Source organism: Myotis myotis, unplaced genomic scaffold (assembly GCF_014108235.1).
Source record: "Myotis myotis isolate mMyoMyo1 unplaced genomic scaffold, mMyoMyo1.p scaffold_m19_p_19, whole genome shotgun sequence".
NCBI lineage: Eukaryota > Metazoa > Chordata > Mammalia > Chiroptera > Vespertilionidae > Myotis > Myotis myotis.
The window spans coordinates 32717001-32729018 of NW_023416323.1; the positions used below are offsets into that span (position 1 = coordinate 32717001).

At 52.1% G+C, this 12018-nt stretch overlaps 1 protein-coding gene across 1 annotated transcript in view; it reads left to right on the forward strand.

Moving 5' to 3' along the window:
• The first annotated feature begins 377 nt into the window (after positions 1 to 377).
• Positions 378 to 12018, forward strand: part of CDH11 (cadherin 11) — a 128168-nt gene continuing 116527 nt past the window's right edge. The window contains exon 1 of the mRNA XM_036346010.1: positions 378 to 556. The gene's annotated coding sequence lies outside the window, so the exon portion shown is untranslated. The remainder of the gene's footprint in view (positions 557 to 12018) is intronic.

Genomic DNA, 12018 nt, shown 5'->3' on the forward strand with positions numbered 1-12018 from the left:
GATTTGGGCGAAGGAGGAAAAGGGGCTCCCACCCCCTCCCCAGCTCCCCTCCGTCGCCCTCCCTGATTGGCTGTGCGTCCCTGGAGCCCAACTTCAGTCGCTCCAGACTCCGTCTGAGCCCCAAGTGCGCGGGAGGGCTGCGACCCGGAGCGGGAGGGGCGGCCGCGAACCCAGGGGTTGGCATCTCCGGGGCCGCCGGGGGAGGGTCGGCCCCCCAGCCTCCGCGAGGCTCGGCTCGCCGCGTCTCGTGGCCTCCGCTCCTCTCCGCCCCCCGCCCTTTCCTTCCCTCCCAGCGGCGGCCTCCCTCCTCCCCCACCCCCCACCCCGCCCGCCACCTCCCCACCGGTTTCTCATTCCTGCCACTAGCGCGCTCGGCGGCTCATTCCGCGGCCGCCGCCAGCCGAGGGGAGAGGCGCTCGCAGATGCCGCGGGGGCCGCTCGCAGCCGCCGCCGACTTGTGAATGGGACCCGGACTGGGGCCCGGGCTGACTCGGCGGCGCCCGCCCTGCGCCGGGGACCGACGGCCGCCGCTCGCGCCCACCCTCCGGGGCTCCAGGTAGGCGCGCCGCCGGTGCCTTCCTCTCGCCGGGATGGGGCTCCTGGAGGAGGGAGGTCTCGGGATGAGGATTTCGGGGAGGGGGGAGGTCTGACTGGGAAAGGTTTCACGCATGCAAAGGAAACGAGGGAGAGCGCGGAGATCAGAGAAGATGTGTCCAAAAATAATAAAAGGGAGAAGGGAGCCAGCTGTGGGCGCGGGCAGCGCCGGGGGCACGGGCGCCAGATGTGCGCTCCAACCTCCCTCCCGCTCCGGCCTCCTCCGAGGTCCGCGCCGAGGCCGCGGGGCAGAGGGCTTGTCCCCGGGCCGGGGCGGGAGGCTGCGGAGCTGCGCCCGGACGCGCCGACAGCCTTCGGTCGGGTCTCGGGGGAAAGTCTCCCCCGGGCACTGCCCTCCCGCTCGCCCGCTCGGCGCCTCTTTCCCGGCGGGGACGTGACTGCGCTCTGCGGGGCTCCTGCCCCGGATCCCCATCCCCGCCGGCGCTCGGAGGCTCAGCCCTCGGTGCCGGACAGCCGGGGAGGCCCCGGGAAGCGGGAGGCGCCCGGCTCGCGTCGGCGATTCCCCGCACTTTAATGGCTTGGGTCTGGGTCCGCTGATTGCGGCTCCCGGCCGCCGACTGCGGCGCGCGCTCCAGCCCTCCGGCCGGAGTCTCTCGGAGGGCATGGGGGGCCGTTGACCAGCGCCCGCCGGCCCGAGGGGCGATCCGTGAGCGGTTCAGACCCCGGTTCAGCCTCGGGGTTGGCGAACCCCGCCGCGGTCAGTGTTAACTTTGCGAACCCAGCCTCCGCCTCCTCCCGGAGCGCGCCCTGCCTCTCCAGCCCGCACGGCCTCCTCCCTCCGCTTTGCCCCGGAACGCGAGCTGGGAGTGGGAAGCGCGGGGTAGCCGGCAGGATGGGGAGGGCGGCGAGGAGAGCACCGTTTCCCCCTCCGCCCGGCGGAGCAGGGGCAGAGCCCGCCTAGTGCGGTGAGAAAAGATCCCCAGAGAAAGTGGGGTCAGGGAGGCCCCTGGGTAGCTCGCTCTTCCTTATCCCTTTTTTGCCGAGGCCCTGCTTTTCGCTGGGGCGTGGGGGTGCGGGGTGCCGCACGCCTCCCTTCCCAGGGTGAAAGGTTGGCTAGATGCTAGTAAAAGCCCTGTTGCTTTTGCTGATAATGCAGCAGGAATATCACGGGCCATCGCACTGTTATTAAGAAATTGCATCTTTTAATTATTTCATAATGCCATCCCTGCTCCGTGACGGGTCGTCCCTAAGGGGTGGGTGGGGGTGATGGTGGTGGAGGGCTGTTCCGGAAACCCTGCTGCAGGAGAATATAGATCTGCCTAAAGTCTGCCCTCCCATTCCCCCCTTAAAAAAACCTTTTCTTGTTTTCCTTTTCCGATCATTCCTATCGGTTTCAAATGAGGCATGGAATAAGTTTTCAGTTTAATCACAGGGAAGCCACGATAATTAATCTGGCAAGAGAATGGATCAATTGCTTTATCGCTTAGGCTAGCAGCCGAGGACGCGGATGGTTTTGCCAGGGGGAAGGGGGCGGGGATGGAGAAGTTTTCTTAGGAGCGAGGACCCACCAGCATCTCATCAGTCCTGTAGGCCAAGCTGGGGTTTGAGCGCTAGGGCCTAAAAGGATGGGGAGAGGAGAGAAGAGGCTGACCTCCATTTTATTCATCCTGGAGTTTATTTTTCCTACAAATAAGGAGACACAGACACCCAGAAGTAGTCGCTACCCAACCCCAGCTACATGGAGCCTGATCTTCCTTCTGTAGAACAAAGGACTAAAAGTTGGGAAACAAAGGGACAGACTTGTGGCCAATCCCAGAGGGACCCTGAAACTCCTGGTCCCCGCTATGTATTCATCCTGAGATCCGAAGCAAAGTTTCCGAGTTGGCCAGTGGGCCCTGGAATCCAAACCTCTGAAATCTTGCCTGGTACAAAGGAATGTGAGGAGTTTCCCAGTCTAGACCAGGGAAAGGCATCCGAGAAGCTGGGGAACTTGGCTTGCGTGAGAATGGTCATGACATCTTGCTCTGGAAGATGCATTGCACATGCATGCTTCAACCATACAGCAGCCAGGCTTTATTAATACTGATTATCTCTCGCATTCTTTACCTTGTTATTTTAGAATCTGCATCCACTGGCCATTTTATGACATTGTTTGAAGAAAAGAAATGACCCCCCCCCCCACTCCACCCTTGAGGGGAGGGGAAAATGAGGAGATGCATTGAAAGGACTGAGCTATAATAATCTGTTGACGCCCAGACACGTAGATTTACTCAAACCTGGGCTTCGTGCTCACTAGAAAGATAGGCTTTTAAAATAGTTCTACTCAAGCAGCGGACCATCTTGATAGCACTTCAGAACTTCCATTATGTTCAACGTTCTTATCAGAACACCAGACGGTAAAATTACTAGAAACCTAAATTCTGTTTTCAATTAAGATGCAATCTTGTGTTAATTCGAGAATTATTTTAAAAAGTTATGGCCTCTGGCTTTTTTATAACCCCGAACTCAGGTTTGCTCTGTGCAGTGGGGGCTGTGGCTATGGATGGTGAATTGCTTATGGGTGCGAGGAGGAGGGCCAGGGTTGGAGAGCCATGCCAGGATCTGGGGGAATACAGATCAATTTCATGCTCCTTTAATGCACTTGTCTTCATAATTCATGGTTTTTCTTCCACTCTGAATGGAATTACATGGCTGCTTTGTAAAGATTCTGGTTTGGGGACCCTCGTGTGGGAAACGCCGTGACTTTGACCTCGAGGCTGGATTTACAATGCCAGCGCTACAATCCTGTGAGCGTAGTGTGTCTCCGAACCTTGCCAGTGACTGCCTGTGACTTAGGAAGTTGACGGCTCACGTAAACTTTAATCTGTGATATTCAAATCTGTTTTCAGAACCATCGAAACAGATCTGTAAACCTGACTGTAGGGTTCCTTCATTTTCAATACAGCTATGTAGGCAGATGTCCAAGAACCAATCATGTCATTTATGTTGATTTCCAGTATCAATTTTTTTTTACTTTGATATAGGCATACCTAATAATTAGATCATAATGATAGGACAGTGGCTTATAGAGTTAGAAAGTAGGTAGCAAACCTTTTTTTTTTCTTTTTTTTTTAACTGTCAAGGTTGAAGAATGGCTGAATTCCCAGTTGTTTTTTGTGAGTTTTTTTTTCCTAGAAAATCTGAGCAGCCAATGATTGAAGAGATTGAAATGTGTTTGGGATGTTTCCCCCCCCCCTTATGAAATCGGTTATTGTTTCATATGTAGAACCCGCTTTCTAGATTACCAAGGCTTTTGAGTTGCCCACCTTTCCAATGCAGAGGCATTGCCTCTGAAATATGTACAGATCTTTGGCCTCTATAAATGCGTGGTTTATTTCACTGGAGGAACCACATCAACAGGTCTGTTAAAAAGAAAGAGAAGTTGGGCAAATTCTGGTGCCCCCGTAGGAGGAAGAATCAGCTTTCCCACCAGCGTTACTGCGATAGCCATCCACAGCCTCCTCGATGGGCAGAAAGGACGAAAGAAAACACTCGAGGGAGGGTAATTAGACATCTTTCTGCTATAATTTTACCCTGACATTGAAAGCCTTGTGCTTCTCTGGAAAGGCGCTCCTTCGCGGAAGATTGCACTTCTGGCCACTAGAGGGCAATGGCGCCCTTCCCCAACCTTCTGCATGGGGCCCATCTGCTTTTGAGGGCACCGTGAAAAGCCGCTTTGTTACCGCCAGCCTTGTCCGGGCCTCTCCGGAGGGACCGAATTCAGTCTAGTTGTGGTTCAGGCTACTGCTCCAGCAGTTTGTCAGGATTTACATCTTTCTAGTCGGTGGATCGCCTTACCTTCAGCCTCTTCCTCCCACCTTGGAGTTTACTAGACAGTTGGAAAGTCTTATCATTTGAGATGGAGCCGAAGATGGGTGGGGGCTGGGCTGCATGATAAACAAGGTCAGCTCTCACCCAGGCAATGATCCCGGAGGGTTTGCTCTGGCTCTATTTCTTTTTTCTTTTTCTTACCTGCTAGACTAGAGCATCATTTCAGACTCCGAGGGGGAAGGGGATGGATAGAGAAGAGAAATATTAGTGAGATTGCCGTGATATCATAGCCTATGCCTTCAAGAAGTTTTGAAGACATCTGCAAGCCATTTCTGATTTGCAAAAAAAAAAAAAAGAAGAAGGGTTTGATCTTTGGTACACACGTTGGGGCATGGAGTTTTAAATATAACAGTAAATGTTTTCCTATTCCCTTTAACCCGTTCTCGACGTTGGAGTACAAACACAGAACTTGAGCAGAGAATAAAATTTCTTTCAAGATTGGTCCTCACGCACTGGAGTTTAATCATTTGACTACCCCCCTCCACCCCCGCCAGTGATATGGAAATTACTGTCTATGATTAAATTGCATATTTCAGGCTGCACACATTGATGTTGGTTAAGGTTGATCATGTCATTATGAAAGTTCAGAGAAAGCATGAAAAAAAAGCGTGCCATATTATAATGAAGAGGAAAGCTCTACTTAAAAAATAACTACTGTCCTAAGTGGATTCTTATTTGTATCTTTTTTTTTTTTTTTTTAACTGAGTGCAGAGGCCTCCCCCATGAATCAGCAGTGAAGTCTTGCAGCCCTGAGCGTGAGCTGGAATGCTCAGGCAGGAATCAATGCAGATGGATTAAGGGCGGGAGTATGCAGTAACTCAGCGGAAAGTAAGACAGAGTGTTCTGTAAACCGATGCTCCCTTACCGTTGGGCGTTGGGTGGTTTAGTTAACTTCAAAATGTTTCATTGTTACTTGGTTTAATTAGTCGCAGGCGGTTGCACAGTTCGGAATTCTCACTGAGATAAAGCGTTGCTCCCATCCTCGGTATGGTCCGGTGTCTGCTCAGGGAGAGCACCTGGCACATGGGATGTTAAGTGAGATAGGAGTAAAAGAGGGAAGAAGAGAGTGAAGGAGGAAAGGGAGGCGGGGGAGAGAGATGAATGATGCTGTTTCCCACGGCAGGTAAAATGCTGGTATGTCTGTCTGTCTGTCTGTCTCTCTCTCCCCATAACCCCGGTTTAGACCATGTGAGGTGCTGAACCCAGAAAGTTGGCATAAACAGCTTTGCTGGCCACCATCAGCAGTGGCCAGGGACTTACTCTATTGCCTGAATAAGCACTGCCTTTTTCTCCGATTTTCCTGGTTGTGTCAGGCGAAGAAACACCTTCATTCACTTCCTCCATGAACTGCCTTATCTGCCAGAAGTCTTGCACAAGTTAAGGGTACGTCTCCACTTCCCTTGAATAAATGGCTTGGGGCTCAGCTTCTTCCCCGATGGGATGATCACCTAACGTAGCCATAGGAGTGGGGGAAGCTCTTCCTTGATTTCAGTTGAAGGCCCAGGGGGATCTCTTTTCAGTCTTCTTCAGGCTCCATCCGTGAGAACAAGCAGGGAGAGTCGAGAGGAGCAGCCCTGCCATCGACACTCCCTTGTTCTTGATAAGATGGAGCATGGGTGAGGGCGGGCACAGACATATGCGATCTACTCACTGCGCTCCACCCGCCGCGGATCCCTGGGAACGTGATTCCCATGGTCCCACCCCGCAGGCCCAGACCTGTGTCCATCATCCCTGAGGCCTGGACCAGCTCTTCACACTGGAGGCAGCCTTGCCCGGTGGCAGAGCCAGGATTCGGCCGAGGAGAGGGAGACCAAGAGGCTCAGGTGCGGTTAGGTCCTGTCTGTATTGAACATGTTGATCTTTTACTTATCTTGGATTTTCTTCCATTCATCTTGTGTTTTTTTTTAAATATGGCATTAAAATATCATTTATCTTGATTACTGAGTTTTTTGGGGGGCATTTCCTTATATTTCTTGCATCACCTGCCTCACCCGGGTCCCAGCCCTGCCTGGCATTTGGGTCCTTCTCAAGCCCAGCTCCACAGCTTCCAAAGTGCATGGCCAAGAATAAGCAGCACAACTTCTCTGAGACTCAGTGCCTCCTCTGAGAAAATGAGTTAATAATAATATCTGTGTCCTGGGATTGTTGTAAAGACAGAGGAGAATTGAGTGCAATGCCCAGTTCCTGACAAGCACCCAGGACATGCTCAGGCCGTTGGTCCTCTTAGAAACAGACCTGAGGTTACGTTTCATAGACCAACGCGGGCAGGTAGCAGGTCTTCCTTACACTCACTCGGCCGGAATCCTGCACTGAGCATTCGCCTCCGATCCAGGCCTCTCCCGGTTAGTGATGAATTGTTTATGAGTGCCTGGCCTTTTAAAAAATCATTTCATACGTTTAAGTGATCCATCCCTTTTCCATTTAAAATATTCGGGGGCGGGGATATCACGAGGGCCTTTGAAAAGAGCCTGGCTCCTACCTTTGCATCTTCTCCCTGTTCCCTTTTGCACATGGGTTTTTCTGGGACACGTCCTCGTCCGGAAGTAATATCTTCTCAGGAAAATCTGCTAAGCAGGTGATGTTGAGATATTCATCACAAGGTCTGCTTTCATTGGGAAGGGACTCATTGCTATTCCAGACTAGCTCCCATGGTCATTAGTCTCTCGAGAAATCACCACCATTTCATGACTTCCCCTGTTTGTTTTCCAGGTAAATGTAGTTTGGGGCTTTCAGGTGGGTGAGCAGGGGACCGTTTGGACTCGGCTAGAAACACGTGTGCCTTGTCCCCAGTCTCCCTCGGGTCCCTGCAAAACCACAGTCACCACCACGGGGCCCTGAATGGATTTCCGACTGTTTTCACACCCAGCATCGCAGCCAGGCTGGGCTTCTTGAGGCTCTTGGACCTCCCAGGTCCGCGGTGTCCCATCCGCAGCCTTCCTGTGTCGTCTGAGTCCGCTTGGCAGTGACAGGAAATAGCTGCCTATGCCTGTCTGGAAAAGGCGAGGGGAGGGAGCCAGCTTTCTGAAATGCTGCCGTGTGCCGGGTGCTGCCCCTGCCGCCTCCTTTCTTCTGTGCAGCCACCCAGTGGGGAGGGTGCCGTCCTCTGCATTTTACAAAAGGGGAGACCGACGCTTGTCTAAGCTCACGAGGCTGGAGGAAGGAGAGCGGGTGTCCAAGCCAGGGACTCCACATGCTCACCCAATTTTTCTGTTTTTTTTTTTTTATTCTCACCCAAGCATATGTTTATTGATTTTAGAGGGAGAGGAAGGGAGAGAGAGAAAAACATCAATGTGAGAAACATGGATCAGCTGCTTCTCATACGCATCTTGACTGGGGATCAAATTCGCAACCTGGGTATGTGCCCTGACCAGGATTTGAACCCACAACTTTTTGATGGATGGGATGATACTCCAAACAGCTGAGCCACTGGCAGGGCAGGCACCGGTTTTTATACAAATTGTGACACACGTCCCAAGTGCAAGCTTCCCGAGCTTTGTGGAGGAGAGCAGCCAGACAGAGAGCTGAGCTGGCTGCTGGACCTTGTGCCCCTACAAGATCCCAAATCCTATCCATAAAAGGAGCTTCTGGTCCAACTCTCTTCTCAGCAGGTTTTCTGTTTGCCATTCATCCTAAGCTTCTTTTTAAAAAAATATTTTTTTTTATTGATTTCAGAGAGGAAGGGAGAGAGAAACATTGATGATGAGAGTGAATCATCGCTTGGCTGCCTCCTGAACGCCTCCCACTGGGGATCAAGTCCATAACCCGGGGCATGTGCCCAGACTGGGAATCAAACCGTGACCTCCTGGTTCATAGGCCAATGCTCAACCATTGAGCCACACTGGCTGGGCCATCCTAAGCTTCTTAAATGTTCCCAGGCCAGCCTGCTAAGGCCCTCTCAGGAACCCAGGACACTAGTGGTGCTGCATTACCTGCTCATTAAATTCTCTATTGAAGGAGGAGCTAACCTACCCCTCTTCTGTATCTTTCCCCCAATAGATGCCCTTTGTCTCCACTCCCCATCTCTTTACCCTTTTCAGCCCTACAAATACTTGAAAATTGGTGCCAGGTAGTCCTTAAAATCCAGCATCTACAGAGCTTGGTGCTAATTTCAGGCATTGTGCTAAGAACATTCCTTGTAATATGAGACTTAGTCACAGTGACCCTGAGGGCCGGTAAGATTGTCCCTAGCATCTTACAGAAGGAAGAAAAGAAACCAGCACCCTGACATTCCACAGCAACGCTGGGACTGAAAGTCAGGCATCTGACACCAAACTTAATGACGGAGTCAGGATGCCCTGCCACTCAATGCTTCGGTGACTCTGATGAGTTAAGGTTTCCAGACCTCTCTCCGTCCTCCTCTCTCCCTCCTGCTTCCATTCCATTTTGTTGTGGTCCCCTTTAACTACCGGGTCCTTACATCAGCTTCCTCGTTGAGGACAGTAACCACTGCAGGGCACTTACATGCACCACTCCCTCCAAGGAGGCCTGGGCGTCCCACTTTGCCAAGTAGGATTCTTAGGTCTGAAGTCACTAACTGAATGACTAGCTATTCCAGCCCACCTTCACTGAGGGACCCACAGGGAAGAATCACGGCTTGCCTACCATCACACGGTAATTTAGGAGCAGGTGGAAAAAGAACTGGGCAGTCTTGCCTCTTAACTCCATCTTCTACTACTATGTGCAAGCTAAAGGTGTTTCGAGTGGACAGATGTGTGTGTGTGTGCATGTGCGTGTGTATGTATAGGTATACCCTGTATGTTATTGAGCAGTTACATTGTGAGACTGACGTGGGGTTCTGCATGAATCTATTATTTGAAAATCACGGTTGTTTGATGTGTCATTTGATGATATTTTGCAGAATGTACCACTTAACCTCGGTCTTCAGTTCTGTCCTCCTTAATAGTCACCTGCCGTAGATGTCTCCATTCCAAGCATCCTTGGGTAACAGTGTAAGAACTGTGTGCTCACCTCGCCACCCCGAAGCCTGCACGGGGCCCTCTGGCAGGGTGAGGGTTGAACTCAGTTTCAGGCTCATTTCGTTGTTGCTTACTTTAATGAAAGGCCTTGTGCGGAGCACAGGAGCTGGTCAAATCCCAGGGCCTTCCCTGAGAAAGCTAATAATATCCATGGTGCAGAACATAGTGAGTCTGTCTATAAAAACTCAAGGAGAACATAGTAGGTCTGCCTATAACACCTCAAGGAGGACATAGTAGATTTGTCTATAAAAACTCAAGGAGAACATAGTAGGTCTGTCTATAAAACCCAAACCTGCATGCAGTAAGTGTGGCAAAGGAGGTGTGAACAAACAGGGCCACAGGAAGGACATGGCCCATCCAGCTCGATGATCAAGGATGCTTTGGGAAGGAATAACAGACTTGCACTCCTGCGTAGTAAGTAGGGACCCTGGAGGCCAGCTGGACCAATGCATTATGCCACCAGGTGCTCCAGCTGTGGCTGCCACGAGCTGCTGATGGCTGGAGCCTCACTAACCATGCAGGCCTTGGGGACTTGCACTGTTAGAAACACTTGCTTCGATTGAGCCAAACTCCATCTTCCCAAGATTCTTTGATACAAGCCTCCCGTGTCATGCGGAACTGAGGTCATCCTTCGGCCACATTGCCATGGGTTAAGCTGCCTTCCAGATGCCTTCTCCCCGCTTTCACACCCCCAGAATGAGCGCCCCATCGATTCTGCTCCAGCCCTCCGCAGAAGGACTGAAGACAGAAGTGTAGTCAGCCAGACAGTAGCCTGCCCACTCCCTCCTGCATAGGTCTCTATTGCAGCCCGAGGCTACATTCATTAGCTCTCCTTGCCTCCACATCACCCAGAGGACTTCCGCGCCACAGTTTGTTTGGTTTTTGTTTTTTCTTCTGTGCTGCTGTTCATTCCCTTATCCCCACCTGTCCCCGTGTCCCTGGGCGGGTAAGACACCACGAGGCACCTTCCCTGGCGTCCACACAGGCTCTCTGACCAGGCCGCCCTGCTCGCAGGCTTGGCCCTGCCGCTCCCCAGCTGTGCCGCCCACATCAGCTCTTCCTCAATTTCCCTGTAACACGGGGTCTGCCTTAGAGGGTGGCTCTGACACGAAACCATCTTGTATAATAAAAGCATAGCATGCAAATTGTCCCCTCGACCGGGAGTTCCTCCGGGAATTCGACCAAGGGGCAGGGCCAGCCAGGGGAAGGGAGAGAGGCCCCAGCCAGCAGCCGCTAGGGACCCTACCAGTGCATGGATTTCGTGCACCGGGCCTCTAGTATAAATATATAAAAGTGCACGGAATGGGGTGGCTGTTAAGATTATCCCTGTTATATATTTTGTATCCTTAGGTTCAGTCCGTTGACCCAGTCTCCCCAAAACATTTTGAAATGCAAACCTCTAGTCTGCTATCCAGAATACCTGTCCTTCCTCCTATCCTCGTGCTGTGGTTGGTATACTTAGTCTCAAACCGTGCTCGGTAAAAACAAAAAACAACAACCGGAACAAAAATGCCTGCACAGAATCGGGCAGAATCTGGTTAAGCCACAGCAGACCCTGCCTTCCCACTGATTCCACACCCTGGAATACAACGCCCTACAGCAGGGGTGGGGAACATCTGGCCTGAGAGCATAAGGTCCTAGAGATCATTAATGCCAAGGCATTAGGGGTGAGTTAATTAAATGTTTGATCAAATACAGCAGGCTAATTTTTAAGTTGATAATTGTGTGTGGCCCGTGATGGATGCCATCAATATCCAAATGGCCCTTAGCAGGAAAAAGGTTCCCCACCGCTGCCCTTCCTGTGTAGTTCTGTTTGCTTGTTCGTTGGTCTGGCTGCTCAGCCTTGGAACCCCCTCCTGTGTGTGGAGAACAGCCCGCAGGAGGCTGGTCTAGAGAAGGAAGAGCCGCTTTCTGTCCACAGGCCTGAAGGGCTACAGAGTTGCTCCTCTCCTCTCCTGGACGCTGGAGCACCCGCTCAGCGTCACCTTTCCAGCTTGTGTGAAATCTGGATTCAGTGTCTATCGCTCACCCCATGGGAACACACACAGTCATTCCCTGTGGAAGCCGCCTCGTCCTGTGGCAGGTCTGGTCTGTGGTTCTGCCTGCCCAGGCGTCCCGCCTTCCTGGGCGTTTCCAGAGCCTGCTTCTCTAGTCTTCCCTCAGGAACTGTGCTATTCAGAGCCTGTGTCTGTGGCTTTGAACTAGAAAACCCAAGACTTCAATCCCTGCGTGTCTTTGCAAGACTTGTGAGCAACCTCACCCACCGCGGTACTGAGGGGTGTCTAGCTTTCCAGTCCCTCCCATATGTGCTGAATAGAATCATGACCGTTAGATGCTGGGGGTGTGAGGTGGAGCAGGGGGTAGCCGCCTTTATGAAACATTGAGTAGTCCCATTGGGTTTGAGCAAGAATTGGGCAGGATGTAGGACCCAGGCAAAGCCTAGTGCGGTGAGATTTCCCGGGGCAGCTGTGGCAGACGGCACAGCAGCTACGTGTGGGCTGGGCAGAGGGTTTCTTGGAAGGGACAGGGCAGGGACATGGGTCCAAATTGGATTCTGACCTGAGGGGACCTGGAGAGTAAGGAGGACCTTAGCCAAACATCTCCAGGAAGCCAGGTT